The 27,450-nt window shown below is 37.2% G+C and overlaps 1 protein-coding gene and 1 non-coding gene across 7 annotated transcripts in view; both read right to left on the reverse strand.

Moving 5' to 3' along the window:
- Lrp1b (LDL receptor related protein 1B) overlaps window positions 1–27,450 on the reverse strand; it is a 1,890,041-nt gene that overhangs the window by 933,799 nt on the left and 928,792 nt on the right. The gene's annotated exons all lie outside the window — the stretch shown is intronic.
- On the reverse strand, window positions 5,747–5,869 carry LOC121140602. The gene has a single exon (XR_005877526.1). It is a non-coding gene; the product is annotated as a small nucleolar RNA SNORA26 (small nucleolar RNA).

Below are 27,450 nucleotides of genomic sequence, written 5' to 3' on the forward strand. Positions count from 1 at the left end.
CCCTATAAGATCCCTGTCTTGAGAATTCTCAGGGTTTTTCTCTAGCCATCTGCACAGCCATCTGCACCAGTGAATGGATGAAAGGCCCGAGCTAATGGGGTTAGCTCTTTAAGCAAGTACAATAAAAGTGTCTTTGCTTTTGCAGCAAAATGTGCCTCTTGGTGATTTTGGGGTTCAGAATTTGGGCACAACATTTGGGGTCTCACCTGGGCTCCCCAAAACCCGCAATGATCCCCCATTTTGCTGAGTCACATGGTGCCACATCAGGTAACTTTCTGTTCTGCCTGGGGAAGCTCTCAAGTTCTGCTTTCTGTCTCTGGCTGTTGAAGCTTTGGTCTTTGTTTCTGGTTGTGTAAGCTCATGTTTCTGTGAAGTCTGGACTCTGTTTATGGTTTGGAGGACTCAGTGAGGGAATTGGAATTGGGTTCCCTGAGGTCCTCTGGAGAGGCTATGCTGGCTATGTGTTTCATCTCCAGCCGGTTGGGTGTCCGACCAGTCAGTGGGCCAATCAGGCAGGGGTTTATGTTGTCTGATCAGTAATGGCCCTCCTCTTGGCAGATCCTGAGCTGTATGTTCTGTGTGATTTTGTTTCTGTGGGTACACTAGTGAGATCTGTAAGTAGGCCTACAAGAATTCAGGGAATAGGATTGAGGGGATGCCTTAATCCATCCTTCAGGATGGAGGTACAGTTGGCATCCAGTCTCTGCAGTCTGTAGGAAGGGGACCCAAGGAAGGGGGCCAATGATTGCCCAGTCTGTAGGAAAAGGATTTGATCAGGGATAGAGTTCCCCTATTTGGCAGGCCATCTGAAGGCTCTTGCAAGATTCTATAGTTTCTGAACAGGTCCCCAATGTGTCTAGTCTGTGTTACTATACTGTGATGTTAGTGCTGTGTGTTTGTTAAGTCTGTCTTTGTCCTGACTCTGGCAAACAGGAAGTCTGGCAGCACAGCTGCCACTCAGGACTCTAGCTGGGCACTTTTCTGATAGATTTCTCTGCTGGTAATGGGCCTCTTTGCACCAGGCCTCAGCCAGATGCTGGCCCATCTATCTGTCTCTCTGTCCTTACCCACGTGCACATGTGGCACAGGTCGGGGGGTGCTTTTCTTGCTGCCCTGAGCACGTGGCATGTGGGACAGGATTCCCTTAATCATGTGCCATGGGTTAGAGCATGCTGCAGTGGGGTCCTCTGTCCCCACAGAAACGGAACAGCCTTAAAGTTATTGAATCCACAAGATGGACTTTGATAAAAGTTTATATGTTAACTGAAAAGATAAGAAAAAATAGGTAGGAGACTAAAATAATAAAAAATAGGGAAAGGGAAAGAGAATTATGTCTAAAATGAAAATGTGTAAGGAAAGAAACTAAAGATAATAGAAGGTGCAGAGGGTTAGAGGATGTGAAATGTTTGCTGTGGTTTTTCAAATCTACAAATACTAAATTTTAAAAGTTGGTAATATAAGTTAAAATTTTGACCACATTAAGTTAATTTTGTTTTAAAAGTTCTATTTATTTCTCAAGAAAATTATGAAAAAATGTATCTGTGCTTTCTGGTATAATCTAAGTTCTGTTACAAACATATAGCTAAATAAGAAATGGGGCAGGTTGCCACCATTTTGTAGCCAGTCACATGGCAAGCTGGCCATATGACTGGTAGACATTTTGCTGAAGTTGAACAAGATACTTGAACTGCCATCTTGACTAAAGGTGATCATGTGGAAGTTAGGTGGTACTATCCTATAACAAGGTTTTTTTTTTTAATTTAAAATGCTAGCATTTTTACATGCAGGAATGCTAAGCATTGTAATTTAACAGTCACCCAGGTGATAATGGTTTTAAAGACATAAAGGGTATTTTATTTTTAATATTACAAAAAGACATTAAGGGATTTTAAATATCTTTTTAAGAACAGTTTTTAAATTAATAAGGCTATAAGATATTTATGCTTTTAAAATGTTTTCGTTGTTGATGTTTGTACTTAAAGAGCTTCAATTTAAAATCATTGCTTTTAAAACTAACCCTGACAGTGTAAAGTTCTAATGTTATAGAAGCTGCTAACTAATGTAAGATATTAATAATATAAGTTAGTAGAGTTTATGTTTTCTACAATTAAGCTTAAGGCAAAAAAAAACCTCTAATGCTCCAGAGACCTGCCGAATGTGGCATTTAACCTGTTTATTTACAAGTTCATAATACCAGACAGACTAACAGATCCTGACAGTGACCCAAAATCTCCAAAGAAGATTGCACATCACCCTGGTTCCTGCACCTGGATTATGATGACACTGACCAGTGAGTGAGATGCTCAAATGTGACACCTGCTGCCTGCCAGGCCTTGGTCCAGAGTGCAGAAAAAACAGCTGGACACTGGAAAATTGATTGCACCTCCTTTGCCTAGACAAAACAGGGTTAGTCTTTTCCATGTCCCTCTTCCACAGAGAGAAAGAAAACTCTAATCTTTCAAGCTTGGAGGAGATTGATGCTGTTCTTTGATACTTCTGCATCCAACGATAATGGAGACTTGCTTATGGCTAACTGTATATGGACTGGTCCCTGTCACTTTTAATAGATTCAGAAACTGTATAAAATTTATCCTTCTCAGATTAATGGCTGTCAGCTTGGCAGCGTCAGGCAGCCAAATTCACAAGATTATAGTCAGCTTGGTAGCTCATTTTATTTATATAAAATCAAGCCTTAATATGGCTCTTCAATAAGGATCAGAGAATGTAAGAGCATAAAAGTTTTAAAGATATAAAAGTTGAGAACTTTATTAAATATCAACAGATTTTAGGAACAGGAATTTTAGGGTTTATTTATGTGAAGATAGAAAACTATAAGGTATATAAAGGTCTGAGAATATAAGTTATAGAAGACTGAGAATAAAAGGCCTAAGATGGTAATATAAGGTAAGAACATATTCCATATTTCTCTCTTTCATTATGCTACTGTTCATAGTCTTAAAATTAATCAGTGTAGTTCAGATAAGCTTATAGAGCAATGACTACCTGCTGTTCAGTAACAAGCTCAAGGTTTTTAGGTTTATTTTGGTTGTCATCTAAGTATAAACTTAAAGGTACAGATAGCAAGATATCTGCTTTTTCTGTAATGTGGATTTCAGTACAGACTGATAATACTAATGTGTCTATAATCTTATGTCCTTTTATATAATAAAGTTCATACAGGCTTCAGAGGATCAAAAATCTTAAAGTTTGGATCCACTGCTCACAGGTCAAAATGACTTCAGATAAGTACAGCTTATGTTATCCCACCTGTCTATTCCTGAGGATGGGATTTTCTCCCCCTGGTCTTGAGACTCCTGCCCTTCCTGATCACTAAAACTATGGATCAAATGAGTTGCAATTAAATACACAAGTTTTAACTTCTGTTCCCAGTTTAAACATATCTTAAACAGGTTTCTGCTTCTGGCAGACACATCTGAACATCAGTTGCTGACCACAGGCAGCTCCTAAAGACTAGGAGCCCAGGACTTGCTGTGGATATGAATCAGTCCAGTCGATGTGGACATCCCCAATCTCTTCAACAGAGTCTGCCAACCAGATGCTCCCCATTGCCTGAATTCCCTTTTTGCTTTTGATTAGCATTTCAGCCTTCTTTGGTCATCCCTAACTGGTCCCAAAGTCAACAGGAAGTAGCATGGGAAAGAATACATGGCCCCTTTTCCCTGATTGAGATGCTAAGTCAAAAGGAAACTTCCTTACATAGAGGACAATATGACCACAGATGCAAGTGTCACTCCCTCAGAAAAATCTGTCAGCTAATGGCAGGGCCTGCTACCTGTTTACATCTCTCTGAGCCCCTAACAGGCAGGACTCAGGATTGTGTACTGTCACTCATACTCTCTAACTCCCACCAGCCTGAATCCTTACAGTAACCACAGCCACATCAGGGTTGTATGATAACATGTACATGTGAATGTATTTAGAAGAGTGTCTATTTTGGAATCTATTTTCTAAGAAGCAATGTGACATTTATAGAAAACAATGTTCCCCGTTTTCTTTTATAGTTCATTTGGTTAATTTCCCTAATTTTAAAAGTGGAAATTACAATCAGCATTTGGATACGAAAAAGGAATTAGAAAATAAAAATAACAACTTTGTTGATTGGTTTCAAATTTCTATCCTCTATTTCCACACTCACCAATACAAGATGTTTTTCTGAAGTGGACACTGTTAAGTTTACCAGTTGGAGGACACAGAGCAGCAAAGAACTGATTATTTTTCTCTCCCCATTTTCTACTCTACGTACATTTTCAAAAATATCCCACGCACACACACAACACACACACACACACACACACACACACACACACACACACACACACACCTCCAAAGCAGCTGTGTATGTTGATATGCAAAGAGACAGCAATCAATTTATGTAGATGTGTTTTCCAAGAATTCAAAGTAGTTAATCTACAGGACAAAGACACCATGGGTGGGGAGAAGCCTCATTTCTAGAAGTCACACAGAGGGAAGCATTCTTAAATTCATTTTGGGGTCTGGAATGCCACATGATGGCAAACACCTGGGTTTCCTACTGACTCAAAAGCAGTCAGAAGCAATGGTTCTCACATACTGTGATAAGGAGCCCCATTTTTTAAAGTCTGTTCTGTTATAAACAAGTATTAAAGAGATAGTTGCTAAGGGTTATTCTCATGTATGACTTCAGGGAAACAATGATAGAAACCGTTTTTAAAAAGTGACAAAATGCAATTGTTTTTAAAGATTTAATAAAATGTAGCAGATTGTGGTGACTAAAGTGCATTCTTGTGGAAAAAAGAAGTTTCAACAGAACTACCTTCTTCTTAGAATACAGCCTTTTTGAGTAGTTGGTCTCTGAAGAAAACATTTGCTGTTATTGCATTCAGATTCTGATGTTCATCCTACTGCCATTGCTGTTCTGATAAAACCTGAGAAACCGACACCCATGAAGTCTTTTTCTGGAAAGCCAGTTGACCTAAAGAAGTTTACATTGATACATATCATATTTTGTTAACCCAATAAACTTTTGACACTTAGGCTTTGTTTGGTTGGGTCTTCTATCTTGTGCCTGTGAAAGCCTCTCTCTCTGTCTCTCTCTCTGTCTCTCTGTCTCTCTCTCTCTCTCTCTCTGTCTCTCTCTCTGTCTCTCTCTCTCTCTCTCTCTCTCTCTCTGTCTCTCTCTCTCTCTCTCTCTCTCTCTCTCTGTCTCTCTCTCTGTCTCTCTCTGTCTCTCTCTGTCTCTCTCTCTCTCTGTCTCTCTCTCTCTCTGTCTCTCTCTCTCTGTCTCTCTCTGTCTCTCTCTGTCTCTCTCTCTCTCTCTCTCTCTCTCTCTCTGTCTCTCTGTCTCTGTCTCTTATCTCCAACAGAGACTGCCAAAAAGCCCAGTACCGCATTCTTGGTGGCTGGTGGCTTCTCCCTGAAGTTGCCAGGGGCCCAGTTCCTGCCTAAAGCATAATTGGAAACAAACCTACTTTATGGAGGACACATCATCACCCCAGACCTACACAGTACATAAGCACCCTGCCTTAGATTGGCCATGTGATTTTTTCCCCTGACCGTTCCCACACTTTGATCTCTGGAGGCTGGAGGAGTCACACAGAAATTGTTTTACTCAGAATAAACCTGGTCTTTTAATTTTACAATTCATCTTGATCTGGGTTACTGCATCAGCAGAGATACCTATTATTGGGGTGCAGAAAATCTATTAGGCTACTCATTGTTTTTGTTTTGTTTTAACTTTTCCACGCTCAGCTGTGGCAATAGAGAAGATGGAAAGAGAAACTAGCCAGTCTCTTCTCTGAGTTTCATGAGGCATCCTTTAATGTTCTGTGTTAACCTCTTGAAGAACTGCATCAGTTTTAAAGAACATTGGAAGTTTTTTCTGTTTTTTTTTCCTTTTCTTTTCCTGACAGAAATTCTTGCTGTCTAGTTAACAACCTCAGAGCCCAACTATGTGCACCACAATATCCAACTTCTTTACTTTCATTGCAAACAGAGTGTAAGTGAAAAAGTGCAGCCTGCAATATTTTCTATTTCTAATTAGAGTTCCTTCATAGGTATCACTGGGACTCATTGAAGACTGAACGTTTTCTCTGTGAGAATGGCAAATGCATTCACAAGAGTGTGTTCCTGTTCTTTCCCTAACTACTCTTGAAGGAGGGACTGCCAGTGCTACCTACATTTCGGTCTTTACTTTTCAGATACAGACTTTGTTACAAGAACTGACAATTTGCTTCTCGGGGAAGAAAATGGTTCCCTAAGGTTGTAATGCATTTTCTACCTTAATGAAAGGGGTGGCTATATTATCTAAGACAGTGAACACCGATAAGGAAGGAAGATTTAAAGTTAGACATACTGGCTGGGTGTGTTGGCACACACCTATAATGACAACACTTGAACAACTGAGGAAGAAGCTTTTACTTTTTATAATATGTATTTTCCTGTTAAACAACTGTCTCCATTCTATGTGTAAGAACTGGCTATGTTTCTTGATCACTAGACAATCCGTGAGTCCTATTCTTGCTATGCTCTGATAAAGTTCTGCAGCTCTGGCCATATAAACTGCAACTAAATTTGTGATGGTAGCACATTTTGTGTTTCATGTGAACAAGATAAAAATGAGAGAGAGCACAGTCCTTTCACCTTAAAATTCCCTGTTGCCTTTCTTATGATTGGCAAGAACCTCAAGTTTCTTCACTAATGGAAGTCCCCAGGCTCTTCTTCCTGCTCCTTAACACAATTAGTGGTAGCCTTTGCCATGGAGCAGTGAAATACATTTATTTATAGCCCATACATTATGCAAATAACTTTTCCTCATTTCCAGATGGCTCTCATACTGCTGCTTTTGCTATGCCATATGAGTCTCTGTGCCCAAAGTACGTAGCAAATATTTATTTCTTCAGTCATTAAGTCATTCAGTGATTTGATATTTTTGATACTATTTCTATAGTGGGGGCACACTAGTGAGATACACTTCACACTATAAAGACATCTAAAACATGCTAATGAAACAGAATAGAAAGGTCTATTCCACAGTAGCAACTTTAAATACCGAAACCCAAAATAAGATTTCAGTTCTCCCTATGTCGCTACAGATCTATGTGGTTTGATTACTGTTTGTATCCCCAAGGATGAATAGTAATTAGAGACTTGTTTCCTGGGATTTTCTTACTGACTACAGACCATGGAAACAGAAAAGAGCCAAACAGCAGGTGTGAGACAGGGAAAAAAGACAGAGTTTTGCTCAGGACTCTCTTTAGTTCTGGTTATATACATAAACCCCTCATGTTTTTTATTTTGTTTTTAAAACAAACTCTCATGATGCAGCCCTGACTGGCCTAGAGTATACCATATAGATCAGGCTGGACTCAAACTCACAGAGAGAGATTCGTTGCCTCTGTCTCCCAAGGACTAGGATTAAAGACATGCATCACCACTTCCTCCTTATAATAAAATATTTTACAGTCTAATAATCACTTCACCTGCACATGCAATGCACATTCACACAACAATCTACACACACACTTCACCCAGAAACCTTGGAGCCCCTTCTGTTCTCTATCAGTATTGGGCTATGTGTATTCATATCTCTGAACAATAATATACATTTCCTCATGCCTAGCAACAATACAGTTGAGAAAGTTTCAATTTAAGTTCATCCTCAGTATATCCAGGGATGAACAATAGAAGGAATAATCCATATCCAACCTGAACTGACTTGGGGTGTATGTGCAGTAAAGTAAAATTGTATCATCTCTTTTTAAAAGGGAGAATCCGGTATTTATCACCTTATGCTCATACATAAAGTACACCAGCATAGGAGTACAATCAGATACACCATGGGAAGGGATTTGTGTAGTAGGAAAATGATAATATGGCCAAAGGTGTCAATGAAATTTGATAACCACCCAAAATACACTGTTTAATATCTCCATCATTAAGGCCTCCTGAAAAGCAACTACATGCTGTAGGATATGACCTTAAGATCCTGACCTTGCTCTGCTATCAGTATTGAAAGAGTTAATCTGTACTAGTGTTTGGCTCCAAATAACATTATCTACCTTCTTTTTTGAAAAGTTTTTGTGAAACTTGTTTTCTATTCATTGCATAAGAAACCAAGGAAACACCTGGCTCAGGGCCCAAGCATCTGAAATCAAACAAGGTAACTAAGGGCTTTACATGCAGAACAAGAACTAGGAAACTAGTGTTCTTTTTACTACTCTTGCTCAAGATGTCACTTGAACAGGATCTCCCATTTGCTGTTCTCGCCTTCATCCAAACAAATGATACTTGCCTTATTGCCTGATCATGGACATGAACCATCCAAACTGTGAGCTAAATAAAACTCTCTGCAAAGCATGTTTTGCAAGTATTTCCTTACAGCAATGCAAAGCTGTCCAATCTGTAGTCGTTTAGAGGCTTAAGGAAATTGATTCTCTATTTTGCACATGCTTTCACAATCACCAGGTGAGAAATAGAATAGCATCTACTATAGGAAATTCAAGTAAATTTCTTTATATTTTCTGGTCAAAGGAAGTTGTACATGGTTACCTAAGACATGATAAAAAGTGGAGCAGGGCTTTGTAACGGATAAACTTTGGGTCATATATATCAATATCATATTACTTTGACTGTCCATCTTTTATTTTCCCTCTTCACCTGAGGATGAAACAGCACTCTACTGAAATGTCTAATTTTAAACTACCTAATGATTATGCCAAGAGTCCTTTAGCATTTTCAAGTCCTTTTTGTCCTTTAGCATTTTCAAGACCTAGAAAACACCTAGATCACATATTTTTGCCTCATTTTTGTTTTATTACTTAACCACTTAATCACCAATGGCAGTACTGTGACATATGCTAGGACCTCCACAGTCTTGAATGAGAATCAGATCAGTGTCTTCTTCATTCTTCCCCCAGAGATTCATCTACTCTGGATTGATACATATACTCAGAAGGCCTGTGTACCACCCGATTTCTGTCTCTATACCCTGTTGTCACAATACAATCCAGTTCAGTTCTAGCTCAAACAAGCACAGAGGTAGACCTTACATGGGGAAGAAAGTGCTTTTAAACTTAGCAATATGGCAAGAGACCAGCTTAAAGCTAGTATAAAAGGGGAGAAAGTAATTTCATGAATTATTGTCAGCCTTTTTAGAATATAATTCTGCCTTGGAGAAAGGCGACCACCACTGTAAGTTTGTTTAAATGTGTGACACAACAAAAAGGAATCTAATAGGGTCATAATGTATATAGGTTACCCATTTCCTTCCCTTGCCTCACTATTTTAAGCAGAAGTATAGGAAATGAGGAAAATGGATTACTTAGATAGAAAAGCCATTCACTAACTGAGCACATTCTTTAAGCCTCATATTTCCCATGTTTACAATAAAAATAATAATAGCAAATTCATGAAAATATAGTGAGGGTGCTTTTAAAACAGGGTACACAGGAGTTACTTGTAACAACTATGCTTTCAGTATTCACTAACTAAAGACTGGGTTTTAAAGAATGGTCTAGCAAACAATATTTTCAGAAAAAATCATAAGGAGTATTTAAGACTAAACAACTCTTCCATGTCTTTATTGCAACCAGCAAGTCAGGAATGAGAACATGACCACCAAAAGAAAAAGTTAGAGTAATTTGCTAGCTTCAAAACCACTGTCAATGCAAACATAGAGCAGGCCAATGCAGCTGAGCCTTTGAGGTGAGCCTGGCTTACTTAACTGGTGAGTCAGCAGTATATACATACTCTGTCGCTCTTGTCAGAGTTTTTCTGTTTTTTTTTTTTTTTGGAAAATTTAGAAACAGTCTCATGAAGCCTACGCTGACCTCTTACTTCGTATGAAGACAAGGATGATCTTGAACCTCTGTTTCTCTTGCCTCTGCTTTCCAAGTGACAGAGTCACTGTGTTTTATGCTACTACACCCAGTTCACAAGGTGCTGGGGTGTGAATTCAGGGCTTTGTGAATGCTACACAAGAATTCTACCAATTACACTCTTTGTATGCTTCTGCCAGATTTTACTCTGAATGGAAAACAACTTTTCGGCTTTTACAAATCACATTCTCTTTAATGAACAAGCAGGTAAAATTATTTGTTATGTATGGCCAAAACACATTATTTCCTATGCTTTTTATCCCAATGCCAGCATACTCACATATTCACAACAGTTCACTGAGAATTATTTCAGTCTTGTCCTTATCATGATGTCAGGATTTAATGATTTCTTTCTATGACCTAAGCCTTAAAGAGCCAACATAAGCTCTTTAATTTCATATATACATTTTCTACACTGAAACCAAATACCAAAAGCATTTTTGTCAGCAGAAATAATGGTATAGAACTCTATGAATTATTTAAGAAGCAGCTTAACCTTAATCATAAAACTGACTATGACTTAAATGGTAGTAAAAATTATTCACCTGCATGTAAATGTACATAGTTCTTTGGAACTTAATAACATTCAACTTTTAAGTCATTTGCTTGTATATTTTGTACTTTAAACTACAATACAACCTTCCAGAAACACATAAATATAAATTTATATGTGTTCGAACTTAACTGTCTGTATAGCTGAAGACTACTAATGTATGTTTGTTTGTTTGTTTTGGATGAGGAAGCTTGAGAATAATTTGAAATCATGGATACCATGATTATTTTTAAAACTATGCATGGGGAGTCATTGTCCTAGGAGTTGAGATTATTTTGTGAAGAGAAAACAAAATTAAACTGTTAATAAAAATATGTAAGCATAAATAGATATGAGAGCAAAGAAGTAAAAGTGTACTAATTTCTTCAGGATAAAACAGTAAATCTGGAATGAAGGGCATGTGTATGATTGTGGTGGTTTAGAAGTATTGTTCACCCACATTGCCTGTGTTGCTATATGAAAGTTAACATGAAGGATAGAAATGAATACAATCTTGGAGAAGAGACAAACTAGAACCTTGTCATGGTACTTGGAGATGTCCAGAATAAACAAACTCCTTTTTGTAAATCTGGCTAGCTCAATTGGACACAAGATACCAGGATGTTAAAAACCCGACTCAAAGACATAAGAAAATAATGTGTTGCAATCTGAGTCCTCATTACTGACACTCCACAGAGTTTCTTATGTTGCTCAGCCATAGACAAGAACTTCCCACCCCACATTTTAAAGCCAGAACTGAATCTGTGACATATATTTCATGTTTACCTCTCTTCAACCAGGCTTCCTATTTACTGTGGCCATACTTATCTTTAAAAATCAATTTTGCTTGTATTGGCGACATATTTTCTGCAATTATTCTCCTATTTTTGTTGACACATTCTTAACAATGAAAGTTTAGCCCATTATATCTTAAATTACACTAGAAATCAAGATTTCACATCCCTGTTGTTTAATTTTCTTCTCAGTTTATTTTTTTGATTAAGCAAAAGTAATAAAATTTCATTGGTATTACTCTAGGCAGAAAATGCCTAACCTACTTGTGACATAAGTCTAAAGCCAATTTTATAGCTTCTGTGCTTTGTTGAAGTCACTAATTCTGTTTTTATTGGTCAATCAGAATATGGGGTGTGATCTCTGATTGTGTTCTAAGTGGTTGTGTCTGTATGTTTGGATATTCAACATTTAAATTTAAAATATAACTTCATGAAAAATAGCATATGTCAAGGTCTTCCTCTTTTCCAAACAAAATTTCCTTTTTTTCCTTTTTACTTTACAGTGGTACATTCAAATGAGAATCACACCTAATCCTGAGTTTTCACTGCTTCTTAGTCGTCACAACCACTATGACTCTCTAATTTCATTTCACCCTACCTGTACTTTCATTTCTAGAAATAAAGACAAATTAGAGTTTCCTTGTACTTTAGTTGCTTTCTAACTAGTTTGCCTATCTTTGTTTTATCCGTTCATCAATCACAGAAAATATCATTATGGCCTAGGGAAAAATCTTTTCTAAATTAAATGATGCTGGACCTTGTAAGAATAATAATGATAACTTAAAGTTTAAATTGTAATACTGAAGTATATTTCCTTTGTAAAAAACTTTACAGGCTTGGAGAGATAGACAATGGTCCTTGGCACAGGCTACATGTACAGTCATTGCACCCACAGGCACACAAAAAGCCTTAATTTATATCACAATCAACTGGTTTAAGAACAATGGATGAAGCGAAGGCCTCTATAATTTAAGGACAAAGTTTAGTGTCACAATGTCCACGTAAAGCAAGACTCAGTTGTGTGTATACTTGTAATCCATGAGCTCCTCCTATGAGATAAGGATGGTGACAGGAAAATTTCAAAGTTAACAAGACAGACAGAGTTCCTTATATAGGAACAGCCAGAAGATAACCTGCGTCAAACAAGGTCATAGACAAGACTAGCACCCAAGCTTTTCTTCTGACTTCTATACACTCACTCAGGCATGCTCACGCCATGCTTAAACACAGGAAGAAGCAAGCATAAGCAAGTGTACCACAGACTGACTTGCATGTACATGATCACGTGCAAACGCGTGCGCGCAAACACACACACACACACACATCACATACAGATACATACTACATACTGGAGACTGATAAAATAATTTCAGACTTCTATTAGATATATGAAAAGACCATAGGAAGTAAAGGCTCATTGGCAGATTCTTAAACATAGAGATTATTAGACTACTTGTTCCAGTGAAGAAAACAAGTACTTTTGCCTCTGATTAAAGAATTTTTTTGTTTCTTTGGGTTTTTTTAAGTCACTGAAAAACAAAATGAATTTAGTGATGACTATTTAGGAAAAAACCTAAATCAGTGATGAAAGTAAAGTAACCACTAATAAAATTTTCATTGTAATGAAGTTTTCCCTTTAAAGTAATGTAGTAACATTGCTTTATTTTATATTGCACTGTGTATTTATATGTATTTTTAAATTCTACAATCCAAACAACTGCATTTGCAAGGAGAAGAAATATACTTTTGGCTGCACATGCTAGATGGGGAATATTTCCGTTTAAAATAACACACTTTGAATATTTCTTTATTACCTAAACTAATGTCCTTGAAGACTTATGTACATAATTCACTCTTACAATTACAAGAACTAATCTACTTATGAGTATATGCCTACATATTAGGATCCTACCCTACATTGTTGACAAATAACATTATTCATTTTTTAACAATATCAGATATTCAGTCTCTAAGCATCTGAAGGTATTTTTAAAAGTTCAGTTTTCATGAAATTATCAAGAGATGATGTTACGCACAAATTGAAGACAGTGTTAGACACTGGTTTTGACACAGGCTGCATGTACTGTAACAGCACCCACAACCACACAAAAGGCCTTAATTTATATCACAATCAGCTGGTTCATTAAAACTTCTTTTTAGAACCCAGAGAGAGTTTCCATTTGCCACACATATGATACAACTGAAAAGAGAAACTTAATATTAACCACAGAAAACTAATAAAAAGATTTTGTCTCCCCCTACCTTCATGGTCCTATGTCTTCTAAATCAATTCCTAAGCAAGAACCCTGGCAGAATTCCAGGAGATTCAGAAGAACCATGTTACACAGAAAGAGTTCTTACAGCTGTTATAGCCCGAATGAGTACAGGAAGCCACAGGCAGATATGTAATTGGGGATTTGCTCTTTACAAATTTCAAAGTCTGCTGAGCATGGTTGTGAAGGCCTATTATTTCAGCTACTTGGGAGACTGCAGCAGAAGGATTGCAAGTTCAAGACCTATGTGAACTAGAGATTAAGTGCCATGCTTGTCTGAACAACTTAGTGAGACCCTCTCTCAAAGTGAACACTGTAGAAAAGTTTGATGTTACTGTCAATGCTGGTTTTTGTTCAACATGAGAGAACCCTTAGGTTCAATCCCTTTCCCAAAATAAATGAAAGTCTAAATGCCAGCTGAAGTGACTGTAGAATCTAAAAGCGATTCCACACAGTAAGCAAATGTTTATTAGAGAAAGGGGATCTAATTCATTGTTATTTTGGGAAAGTGGAAAATTTAAAACTGTATATCTTGGCATAATACCACTCCCTGAACCCACCAGGCTCTTGCTTTATCATCAGTTCCCTCCACTCTCAGGAATCTGGATATACTTCTACTTAACACTGTCACTAAAAATTAAGATGGTTAATTTCAGCTACCACTGACTTTTAAATAGAATGAAACATTAATTTAAAAGTCTGTGCAACATGATGCCAGCATTGCTTTGCATTTACAATTATAGGGCATAAGAATATTAAATATTTATGCAGTTTTATAAAAGTATGTTTTATATAAAGGCATAAGATTAAAACATAGTAACAATCCATTATGGCTGATAAGATAACATATAATTACTATTTGATTTTCATATATGTCCATAGCTTCCACATATTCTCTAATATTTCTCTTAAAATTACAAGAACTAATCTATTTGTGATTTTATGCCTCCATGTTAGGATCCTACATATTATCCTGAAGACAGTCTGATTTATTGTGTCTAAGAGGGAATCAGGGACTGTGTAGCTAAAGAATCACAGACAGATCATATTCTGCCTTGTTTCTGCTCTTACCAATTATAAAAGTATCAAAGGAAGATACATAGACAAGTGAGTGTAGAAGTAGCTGAATTTTCCTTCACTCAGTGCAGTAATAGCCTATGGTAAATGGACCCTTGTTAACAGTAAATGTCATGTCACAAATGCACAACCATCAATTTAACTTTGTGAGACTTTTGTATCAAACAGAGTTCTATTAAGAACTAGGCTAGTCTGACTTGTCTGATTCTCTTGAAAAACACTTAGGCAAAACTCATGTGAGAATTTTAAAGGCCTTTGTTACCCTATTAATAAAGGAAAATTCAGCCACTTCTACACACACTTGTCTATATATCTTCCTTTGATACTCTCATTGATCTAACCTGTAATTTTGACTGGTTATGTGGGGTGAGTAAACATAACTGAGTTGCCAAATTCTATAGAAATAATCACATTTTTAGAATGTGAATATGATTTATTTATTTGTATCAACAAAAGCATCAGTCACAACTAACATGGCTTAGTTTAGTATTACAAAGTATTTTAATGTGTTTATGCACGTCCATATTTGTTCAGTGTTTAAATGTTAAAAACTTGTGTATTATAACTAAATATAGATGGACCTGCAGTTTGATTATATGTATTAAATAACTAAAATTACATCAATTTAAATTTTTCCTTCTGTTTAAACTATATTCATCCTATATGTTTGAAATTATGGTTAGAATTGCCAGCTATAACTTAATATCTGCCATTTACTTAGATGCACCTCCAAAATATATCCTCTTTTATGAGTTTTTAAAAAATTTGTGATGTAGGCTGGCCTTGAACTCATGATTCCCCCTGCCTACATCATTAGCATGCATGCGCCCAAGGACCAGCCTATTTTACACGTTTTTTCATTTTGCAGATGGGATCCCCTTAACTTCATTTCTAATGTTTAATACCAGTACCAATTTATTTTCAATACACCTCTCTCTCCTTCTTGCACCTCTAAAAATCTCCGATTTTCCTATATTCTTTCCTTTTTCATTTTCTTTTGGTAGGCTTTTGTGGGATCTTTGCCTCTCACCCACATGAGACTCAGGGCTGTCTAGATTGCCTGATCCCCTATCTTTGCCATCTTTTTGTTCTACTGTTACTCAAAACTGTTACAGCCCATTGAATTCTTATTGTTCCCACTTTCTATTCACTTTTCCAAATTTTGCATTTACCTTTTCCGCTCAAATGCACAGAATGTTTCATTTCTTCAACATTTATAATTGAAGAGGAATTTGCTCTTTGTCTATTATTGTATGTTCACACCAGGCCTAAACTTTAAAATGGTAGGTTTTATACATTTCCCTACCTTTTTTTTCCAGACAGAGTTTCCTTGTGTAGCTTTGAGTTTGTCCTGGACTTGCTCTGTAGACCAGACTGGCCTTAAACTCACAAAGATGTGCCTGCATCTGCCTGCTGAGTGTTAGGATTAAAGGCTTGGGCTGCCACAGCCAGGCTATTTCTCTGCTTTTAATGGAGGACTGGGATTGGTGTCTAATACTCCAAACATCAGTCTAGGAAAGAAAAATGACACCTCAGCTCTACCACAATCTAGCCCTTCTTAAACATTGCAAACATTGGTAGTGAAACAAAATAACAATAAAGAGGGCAGAGGTATGGCTCATCAGGTAAGGACACTTGCAACCAAACCCAACAACCTGTTTTTGATCCACAGAACCCGTGACAGAAGAATAGCACCAACTTCAGCAGTTTTTCTCTGTCATATGGACACCATTTCATGAGTGCCTATGCATAAATACATGGTCTCCTTCCTACACATGTATACATGAAAATTTTTAAAAAGAAAATTGAAAAAGTCTACAAATGAACCCAAGGAACTCATTTTTATACTTTTAAAAGATTTATTTATTATATTTATATTAGTGATTTTTCTTCATATATGGCTGTGTACATCATGTGTGCCTGGTGCTCACAGAGGTCAGAAGTGGGTATTGAATTTCCTAGAACACGAATGGTTTGAGCCATATGAATGCTGAGAATTAAACAAATACTATGCATAAGCAATAATAGCTTTTAACTGTTGAACCATCTCTTCAGTCTCAACTGCAGTCATTTCACAAACTAAATACTACTAGATGTGAAGACAGATATTAACCCCAATAAAATAATAGAGGGAATTTTAATATCCACCTACCACCAATAGAAATGTCATTCTGACCAATACTAGCAGCAGACCTAAATGACATCATATACTAAATGAATGCAACAAACATCTACAGAACATTCTGTGTGAAGATTGAGTTGATTTCCTCCTTTAACAATGTGACTAAGAATTGAACCCAGGTTACTGACTTGCAGGGTAAGTGGCTTTACCTACTCAAACATCTTGTTGACCCTCTCTACATTTATAAGCAAAGGAATTAGCAGGTTATCTTTTTCACCATATTTTCAAGGATGCTTATATAGTGAACAGCTTGGAATGATATAGATAATATCTCCCTCTAGGGCACGAGACAGATTTATCACCTGAAAAATATAATATCATTTTGCTCAAGTCCAAATTTGGCAACTTGCTAACTGTGGCATTAGAAAGTTGGTGGTTTTCTAAACTCAGAACTGCTCAGTTGCGCACATACTCCATGTATTCATCATCTACCTCTATCCAAGATTGAATGGTCCCTGAACTCTGCAGGCAAAGGATGACAATGTGAGTAAAAGAGAATTGTTGAGGTAATGCTTCAATGAAACAAATTATTATGCATTTAAGACTGTAATATGCTAACAACGTGTTTGCTTGAAAATAGCATAAAATTTCAAATATGATAGAGGGGTGAAGGTTAAGTGTCATTAGGTAGATTTTTTTGTTTTGAAATCTCATTACCTACTTCTGTCTCTAGCTACAGCATGCTGTGCTGGCCAGCTTAATGAGAATGAGCTCCAGGTGGCAACTTCCTAAGAATAAAAATTAAGGGATTTTAAGATGAATTACAGATTTGTGAGAGATTCTCATTCAAGACTGTTTAAGAACTAGCTTAAATTCCTTGGAATATGTTTAACCAAGGAAGTGAAAGTCTCTGTACTGAAACTTAAAGCTCTGAAGAAGCAGAAAAGACAGCATAAAATCGAAAGACTTCCATTCTTACGGATGAGAAGAATTTTTATTATAAAAATAGTTATAATAGCTGTCTACTTAGTGGTCTTGCTTTAAAGAGACACCATGATCAATGCAACTTTTATAACCGGGGCTGCTTAAAGTTTCAGAGGTTTAGTCTACTTTCATTTTGACAAGGAGCATTGCAACATGCTGGATGTAGCCAAGAGATACATCCCGATTCAGAGGAAAAGAGACAGGGCCTGGTGTGGGCTTTTGAAACTTCAAATCCCCACATCCAGTGATGCACTTCCTCCAACAAGACTACCCCTCCTCCAACAAGGCCATAGTTTATAGACATTGTAATCCTTTCAAACAATTTTGAACTTCTTAGTGACCACATTCAAATATCTGAGCCAATGGGAGCCATTCTTATTCAAGCAACCACATTCCACTCCCGGGTCCCAGCAGTCTTGTAGCCATATTATAATGCAAAAATGCATGTAGTGCAACTTCAAAACCTCCTCTAGTTTTTCAGTCTCAAGACTACTTAAAAGCCAAAAGTCTAAAGGTTCTTCTTGATATTCAAGGCCATCTCATAACTGCAACTCCTGTAAAACCAAAATACTTTCAGCGTACAATGGCAAAGAATATACATTACCATTCTGAAAGGGAGGCAAGGGAGCATAGTGGGAAAATACAGCACCAAAGCAAGGCTGAAAAGCTGATGGGCAAACTCCAAATTCTGCATTTCCATATCTTGTGCCAAAACACTCTCCAGATCTCCAAATCTTTTCAGCTTTGTTGACTGAATATTATCTAATGAGCTTTTTTTTTTGCAAGTACACCATGGCACTGGCATCTCAAACATCTTGGGATCTCCAACACAATCCAGGCCTCACCTTCCCAGGCTTACATCATGAGTCTCTTGCGCCTCCATGCATAGACACCCCTGACACACCTGGACTCATCAGCTTTCCTGAGCCACTGCAGGAAATTCAACAACCCCCTTCTTGTGTCCTTGACCCTAAGGACAGAACTCCATGGCCAAAACTGCCAAGTCCTGTTGCCTGATGAAGCTGGAATTTGAAACCCATCCTTCAGACACATTTGCCTGAGCTTTCCATTGTTGATGTTTTCCAACATTCTTTAAGATTTTCATTAGTTCATTTACAAGTTTGAAGCTTAGCTGTGTGGAGTCTTGCCCAGAGATCAGTCCTCTTTTATACCACTTGCCATCAGACTTTTCTTTAAACATTTTATCTCACTGATCACTAGACAAAGCCACAGCACTAGACTCCCTTATACGTCCTATTGCTCCTTTGTCCTCCAAAATAACTATACATTTTGTATTTCGCTTTATCTAGCTTGATCTTTTAAAATATAGATCTGCATAAGAATGATTAAAATAACCACATGATATAGTCAGTACTAGGCTGTCTTGAAAGCCCAATCTCAAGGTTCTACCATTGAACATAAAGCAGATTTGGGGGGGAAGCAAAGGCAGAAAACATTCATATTCCTTGCCAAAATATCACAATGTTCTCTAGGTCACTGACTAAAATTTTTGCCCTCTGAAACTTCTTTAGCTGTGCCTCTGCATTTCAAATCACCCCTAACACTGTCTCCCATGCTTCTAATATGGCCCATTAACTGCCACTTCAAGTGTTTAGCTGCTTTCCTAATCCAAAACCCCAAAATCTACATTTCACCAACAATCAGCATGCTCAGAACTGTCTCACCAATACCGAGGCACCTCCTACAATGGAGAGAATTAATTGGGGCTTGATTACAGTTTCAGAAGTTTAGTCTATCATCTGGGCATGGATCATGGCATTGACAGGTACTGAATTAATATCTGAGAACTATATTCTGGTATGTAGGCAGGAAGGGAAAAAAGAAAAGACTGGGCCTGGGATGGGCTTTTGAAACTTCAGCCCACTTACACTGACACACTTCGTCCAACAAGGCTATATTTCCTAATCCTTGTAATCAATCCTTGTAATCCTTTCAAATAGTTCCTCTCCTTAATGACCAAGCATTCAAATATGCGATCCTATGGGAACTATTTTAACAAAAACCACCACACAAGACAAAGCAACCTAAAACCTTGATGCAATTCCTATGAAAATTCACGTGTCATCTTTTACTGAAATATATGAAAATGATCTGAAAATTGACCCAAAAGCACTGAAGACCCCAGCTAGCCAAAGCACTCCTGAAGAAAATGTAAATATCTAAATGGTTGCGACATTGCATCACTGATTTCAGGGTGCATTACAGAGTCAAAGTAATGAAATAGCATAGTACTGACACAAAAATAGGCACATAGACTAATAGAATAAAATAGAGTTCCTTAATGCAATAACACAGTTACAGCAATGTTATTTTTGGTAAGTTGGGAAAAACATAAGTTTAGGAAAGCAATTCCAATTGCATTTTATGAATATTATTTCCTCTCTTGTAAATAATTTTTCCAGGATAAAGATGAGATGGAAGACAGACACAGGACTGAGCCTTAAAGAGTTTGTGACCGTAAAATAAAAGTATCTTTACTTGAAACATTAGTCCCTTAGAGGTGTGGCAAAATAGGGACATGGTAGTTCATCTTAGATGATCTTGGAGCCTCACTACAGAACCCAAACACCCCAGTGCTGCTCTTAAATCTTTGCAATAATGTTGGAATCGGAGAGGAACAGATAGAATCACACAGCTAATGTTGCTTCCTGCACTGGGAGCAAGATGGTGCTTTATCTTTGACCCAAGAGGACCATCTTTTTGCCAAGATCTGTGAGACTCTGACTAGAAAATTTGGCTTGCAAATATGATAAAATCTCAGATTACTCACAGTATTTGACATAAACACAAAGTTACTAAGGCAGGGACAAGTCAATTATATTGTGACATTCTAACAAAAAATAAACTAGGATAAAAACAATATACCTGCGTTCTTGGTGCTTTATAAATGGTTATTTCTTATAGTTTATCACTAAAGACAACAAACACACGTGTAAAAATGCATTGGGCATCCCACCCTGTATCCTGTTTGAACTCTGGTGAAGTCTGTGGCAGATGGCTTAATATGGACACTTACTTTCTATATTCTAACAGTCTTGCGCAAAACAAACTAAATCATGTCTAGAAATTAAGGCACCAAGTACAGCAAACAACAGAGGATTAGAGCTAGACATGGTCATTTATTTCTCAGACAACCAGAAAACAGTTCTTAGAAGTATGGCATCTGCTATTCAGAAAGCTCCATGTAGAAGCATGGTCCAGTGTATCATGACTGCCTTAGTGTTCAACACCGTGTCCCTTTCCTTTGTCTTGTTCTTGCTGATCTCTTATGTGGACTTCAAAGGACAAACACAATATTTTTAAACACAGGTCTCAAGGACCTCTCTTGGAAAGACCCACATTGCAACAGAAAACACTTACTACTTTATAAAACACAGGCTAAGATTGGATATTTTTACATTTTTAAGTAATTCTGTCATGACTCCTGAAGGTGGGTTCTAGAAACCTGGCTAGAGTGATGGGGGGAATGAAGACAGAGAGACACATGCAGAAAAGCAGGTTGTGGGGTGGGCTGAGAACTCTGCTAGCAATGTTCCGGCAGCAGCTAGGAAATCTGGAGGACTTAATGTATACATCTGAACTGAGAGGGTTAAGTTTATTTTATCCAGCTGCGCAAGGAGGCAGGTGCAGCTAACCTTTGTAGGAGACCTGCAGACATGCTGGGGGAGCAAACTTTGGTTGATAGTTTCAGCAATCACTGCCAATGTCCAACCAAGGACCCAGGGAGTGCTTTGCCATTTCCCATGGATCAGATGCAGTGGGCTCCACACATGACTGCACTCACTGAGGATATATTCAGACTGCCTCAGTTCTATATATGTCCATAAAGTAAAATTAAAGATTTCTATTGCAAGATATAATTCAGTTGAATTTTGAAAAATAAATTTATAGAGGCCTAATTATAATGACATTTTATAATGAAAAGGGATTATGCTGAGGGATTATTTAGATATTTAATAACTAATTAGTATAAATTATATAAAGATAAATGTATACAAAAACATGGACAACGTTAGGATTGCCATCTCTGGTTTGACAGGATATTAATTTTTGGTATTAGGACATAATCTTAAGAAGCTTTCAATGCCCACACTGTCTTTTGGTTTGTGTGAAAAGTGGGCATTAGAAATAGGAAAAAAAAAACAGACCTGAAAAAGCTTTAGTCTTTCATAAACGATGGGATTAAATTCTGGTTGTTATGTGCTTTGAAAGCTATTTAGGGAGTTTTACTGTGAGCAAAGGAATCAATAATTGTTCTAGAAAAAAAGGTGGGAGGTGCAAATGAAAGTTACAGGACAGAATCAAAATGACATAAAGAAGTTTGAGATCCTGCCAGGGTCTACTGAGGAGCTGTGACAAATGAGAGTTTGTGTTGCTCATTCTAATTAGTTTCAGATGTGCGATGTGCCTGACTCACTATTAAACCCTTGTGGGTAATAAACATCAACTTATAAGGGTGAAGAAATCTCCCAGTATTCATCCATACCCATAATAATTATAAGAAATAGCCTTATATGACAGATAAAAGCAATAGCTAACATGCATAGATACCATTTCTAAATGGCTAAATATTTTCACATCACACTGCATTTAATTTTCATGTCTTTCTAACAAGGATAAATGGACCAACAAAATCTTTCACACATTACAAAGGCTAAATATGAATGTCAGGTAAGAGATTTTCCCAAAGTTTCATAGAACAACCAGTTATTACCATATTAAATCTGGGCCAAATATATGCTAACTTCTATTCCATTCTCCTTTGATCTACTCATTATAATCATGTCCATTTAGGGGCCAGTTTTCATTTTCTCATAACAGAAAACAGATTTTGTTGAAATCAATATTCAGAGAGGCAGTTTAAAATTCCAATTTGTTACAGAAAAGAAATGGAAAAAAGCTAGTGTTTACAGTAAAAGGAATGAAAACTACAGAAGCAAGAGAATTCCTCTACCAATGGAAGAGTTTTTAATGGTAGTTTCACAGACAAACTTAAAATCTGTGTATTATTTACTTACTTTTAATTAACCAATTACTGCAATGACTTAGACTTTAAATTGTCTCACTTCTAATTATAGTAAAATGTCCTCCATTTTATCTTTTTCCTCTTTTCAAGAACTGGTTGTTCAATAAAGTAAACAACTATAATGAAATAGCATCATTATATGTATGAGCCCTCAATGTATTTCAGCTGTTATAAATCAACTGACCAAAATCAACCTGGGAATGGAAGGGACTATTTCATCTTATAATTTACAACGACTACCAATGGAAATCAGGTCAGGAACTGAAAGTGGGAACCTGGGAGCAGAAACTGAAGGAGGGACCATGGAAGAACACCACTTACTGGTTTGCATTCCATTGTCTGTTAGAACACATTCTTATATAAGCTAGGAACAGTTGCTCAGAGGCAACATCACTCATATTTGTCTGGGACATCATTAATCAAGAAATGTCTCATAGATACACAAATAGGAGAATCTGATTATTCTGCTCTTCAAATGAGGTTACCTTTTCCCAGACAACTCTATTTTGACAAAACCAAAACCAAAACAACAACAAAACAACTGCACAGTGAGTGCACAATATAATTTAAAACAAAGGTCATTGTACACAAACAATAAGAAATCAACATGAACACCTGGCCAAAAGATCTAAAGAAATTTTGTCTCCTGTGTATTCCAGAACATAAAATAAAACAAACAAATTAAAGAAATCTTAGAAATAAAAGTGAAGAATCTAATATATTTTTCATAATCCAGAGATGATCACCAACACACTTGTTCTCTGTTAATTTTCAGTAAAAAACAGCTGATAAAATTTAATAATCATATTAGTAGTATGCATGTTAAGAAAGACTTTCATTGTCTTTTGAATATCAAGATTACAAACAATGTAATCCATTATTTTTATCACATTCATCTGTCCATTTATCTATCTATTTAAGTACAACTTCTTTCTTTCTTTTTTTTTTTTTTTTGAGACAGGGTTTCTCTGTATTGTTTTGGAGGCTGTCGGTCCAGCCTGGCCTCGAACTCACAGAGATCTGCCTGCCTCTGCCTCCTGAGTGCTGGGATTAAAGGCGTGCGCCACCACCGCCCGGCCACAACTTATTTCTTAGTTGTTCAATATATTCAGTATATAAAAATTATGAACACATAATATGCATGTTATCCCTCTGATTCTTCCATCAGGATAAAAAGAAGCTATATTATAAGTCAACTTAAGGAAGAATGAAATTCTGAGAAGCAGGATCATGTGTTGCATGTTATCTATGTTTAAATAAAACAAGAGGAAAACATGTTTGAAGTCAGTCTGAATAATGTAGTGAGATTTTTCTCTCAAAGTAAGTCAATACATAAATTAATAAATATCTATAAAGGAAATAAAAAGCTAACATTCATGAGTTGTTAATATATGATAAATCATATTTAATTCCACACTAATGTAAAAATAAGACACTTAGTTAAAAAGTCTTGATAAACTCAATGCTGACTTTAGAAAAGTTCAAATATTTTCTTAAATACTAAGCATAACACTGATATTAGTAATACACATCCAATTAAAGTTTTAATGATAAGGTGTTTCTGATAAACAGAGCCTCTTCCATGCCTTATATCTTCCCAGATTTTACAATGATATATTTCCTGTAATGTGATAGGTACTCAATTAGCTCAAATAAGTATTTCCCAAACCAAAGTTATTCAAATAGTCTGACAAATGCCTCTATTACATTTTGATCCTCCACCCATCTCCTACTCACCATATTTTACAATAGCATGTCTTTTTTGAGTCTAGAGATAACACATCTCCTCTCACCCTAATTTTTTTCCAACCTGGTCTACAGATTTGCATCTTTTCACAAGCACTTTGAAACATGCATCTTGTTCCCTTTACATTCTACCCACAGGGATTTTTCTCTAGTTTCTTAGACATGTCCTGTAGGGGTGAGCCTACAACAAGGGGAGTGGACAGGGGATGGGCACAGGTGAGATATTTAAGGAAAGGAAAAGGAAAAGCTCATTCTCTCTTGTAAGCGAGCCATGTTCGCAGAGCTTCTATCCCTGTTCATCTTGTAAGATATTTAATAAAAATATTAGACCCCTTTTTCATATATTATTACTATCATTTTCAATATCCTTTTCTTTTTCTCTTCTAGATTACAAATATTCCTTCCCTAAAATCAAGCCTTCTCCATATTAATCCCTGTTACAGTCTCACTCTCTCTTTTGTGGTTTGCCATTTTTAAATTTGGAGTCAAGAAAGTGTTGAATCTACGCTATGTTGTTATAGCTATATACCAAGTGCTCAGATAAACTTGCAAATGGCATCTTCTTGATCAGGCTTTCATAGATCAATGACTGTTAACGAAATGCATTTTTATAGTTAACATGAATTGGTTGATATTCTTTTCCTCTATTTTTAAATTAATTTTTGCCGCGCCTCCTGAGCAGTCTGTATCCGAGAATGTGGCGAGGATTGATGACACAGAGACCGGTCAGTTGCGTTAAGAAAACTTTATGCTCCCCAAATCAGCTTAGGAGAACTTCCCAAGAAAAACGCTTCCCTTCAGAAAACTTCTGCCATCCATACATGCACAAATCTCCAACAGCCCTCTCACACACCTCTCACAGACCTCTCCTTCCTCCTGGCTGGTGGTTAAATCTCTGGCCCCAGAATCGGGAACAGCAGCAGGGAGCAGGAAGAAGTAGCTAGCCATTGGGGCAGGGGGATCAAAGTCAGGGTGTTTCAGTGACTGAGCCCTTATCAAGCCCTTATCAGGAATTTATGGCACTGAATATTTTTCAATAAACATGTTTTCAGTAAACACTGTCTCGCAACTGCCTGCTCCCAGGCTGATCAAGGAGTGGGTTTCCGGCCAGGGTCTGTGATCCCCACAAATTTTCAAATTTGAATGCCTTCAGGTATATAGAAAATCTGTGCCTCCTCACCTTGTTGTAGCCTACTAGGAAGTGCAGCAAGCTACTGATGCTACTGCTGCTGCTGCTGGGCTGATCCTACTGTTGCAGTGGAGATGAGGGGCACAGGGCTGCCCATGGGCTGAAAATAATCCAGTTGTGCCTGGGGTACCAGGAGGGGTGCTAGCACGAGGGCTAGATGGTATACAGTAGCCTAGGGCTCAGGGTAGCTACTGCCCCCGAACATGCTTCCCAGTTACATGATCCCTCTGACTCTGAACAACAACAGAAAATTCAAGATGAAGAATGATTGGTTTTCTGGATTAAATCTCAAAAGTCTTTCATGGTCCATCCTGCCTCAGAGGCCATGCCGATGTCCATGAACAGTACTGCCATAGTAGTCCATGTTGGTACCCATGCTGCCACCCTGAGGCTGTTGATGTCTGTGAACCATGCTGCAGCTGGAATCTATGTTGATGTCCATGATCCATGCTGTCGTGGGAAGCCATGTTGAGACCCATGTTCTAGACTGCTGCCTGCCATTTGGATGTCCGTGGTCTGCGCTGCTTTTGGAAATCTTGTGAAAGTTTTTAAGTTATGCTGCAGGCAGCTGCTATGGACAAAGTAGCTGCTTCTGCAGTTGTATAGATGACTGTGGACTCTACTGAGAATGAGAGATACTGAAGTCTTCTGTGGCAAACCCTCCCCCAATTTAGCACAAACAGTACAGATAGGGAGCTACTGAAGAGTCCTTAAAAATGTGATAAAGATGCTGATCTCTTTGCAGTCAATTGCTTCTGGCAGGAGGTTTTCTCTAAAGGCCTGGCCCCCTGGAAGTTTGGCCATGCTCCAGTGAGTATACCGGCAACACAATTAGATTTGAGCTTCTTTTGGTTTCTTTTTGTTTGCTTGTTTTCTAATAGAGCACAAGGACGGGAGGGTCCAGCTGGGAGGAATGGGAAGCAAGTGTGACCAGGGTACATTGTATGAAGTTTCCAAATAATTAATAAAAAATATTATGTTGATAAAAAAGCAAAATTTGTATGAGTGACACAAAAGCGTCTATAGTCTTTTCACTTTTGCTAACATTTTACCCTCTACAAGGGTTTGAATGAGACTGGACATGACAAAAACAAATATTGGAATACTTGTTCCCTGTTTGTGCAGGATTAGGAGATATGACTTTATTGGAGGAAGTGTATTACTGGGATAGGATTTGAAATTTCAAAGTGCCCAGGCCATTCCCAGTTATTGCTCTCTCACTTGTGGCTGTAGATCAAAATCTCAACTATTACCCCAGTGCCATGGATGCCTGCATGCTCCCGTGTTCCCTGCCATGATGGTGGTCGACTCTAACCCTCTGAAACAATAAGCCTCAAGTAAAATTTCTATTATAAGTTTCCTTGGCCACAGTGTCTTATCACAGCAGTAGAAAAGTAAACACTTTGCTACATTTAATTTATTGTTACACACTGATGCACACACACCCATGCATATATTTTTCTAATGTGTTATGTATCTATAACATATATATAATAAAATAATATGAAAATACATAATTATATGTATCATATTTGTAATGTTCTAAAACTGTAATTCTGAGTTGAAGCCTAGGTAAACTTTACTATTTTATCAATTTTAGTAATTTATGGGTGAAAGGAAGATTTATATTTTAAATTGAAATCAGTTACCACTATAAAATATTGTTTTCCAAAAATATATTGCATGAATTAACCCAAAATGGAAATGCAATAGCATTAACTTTTACACATAACAAATAACAATTCTTTCTTTGTTGAATCCAGGAGTGATTTTACTGTATGTCATCAACTCTCCTGAACAGACATTGATTC

The sequence above is a fragment of the Mesocricetus auratus genome, unplaced genomic scaffold (assembly GCF_017639785.1).
Source record: "Mesocricetus auratus isolate SY011 unplaced genomic scaffold, BCM_Maur_2.0 Super-Scaffold_100004, whole genome shotgun sequence".
NCBI classification, from domain to species: domain Eukaryota; kingdom Metazoa; phylum Chordata; class Mammalia; order Rodentia; family Cricetidae; genus Mesocricetus; species Mesocricetus auratus.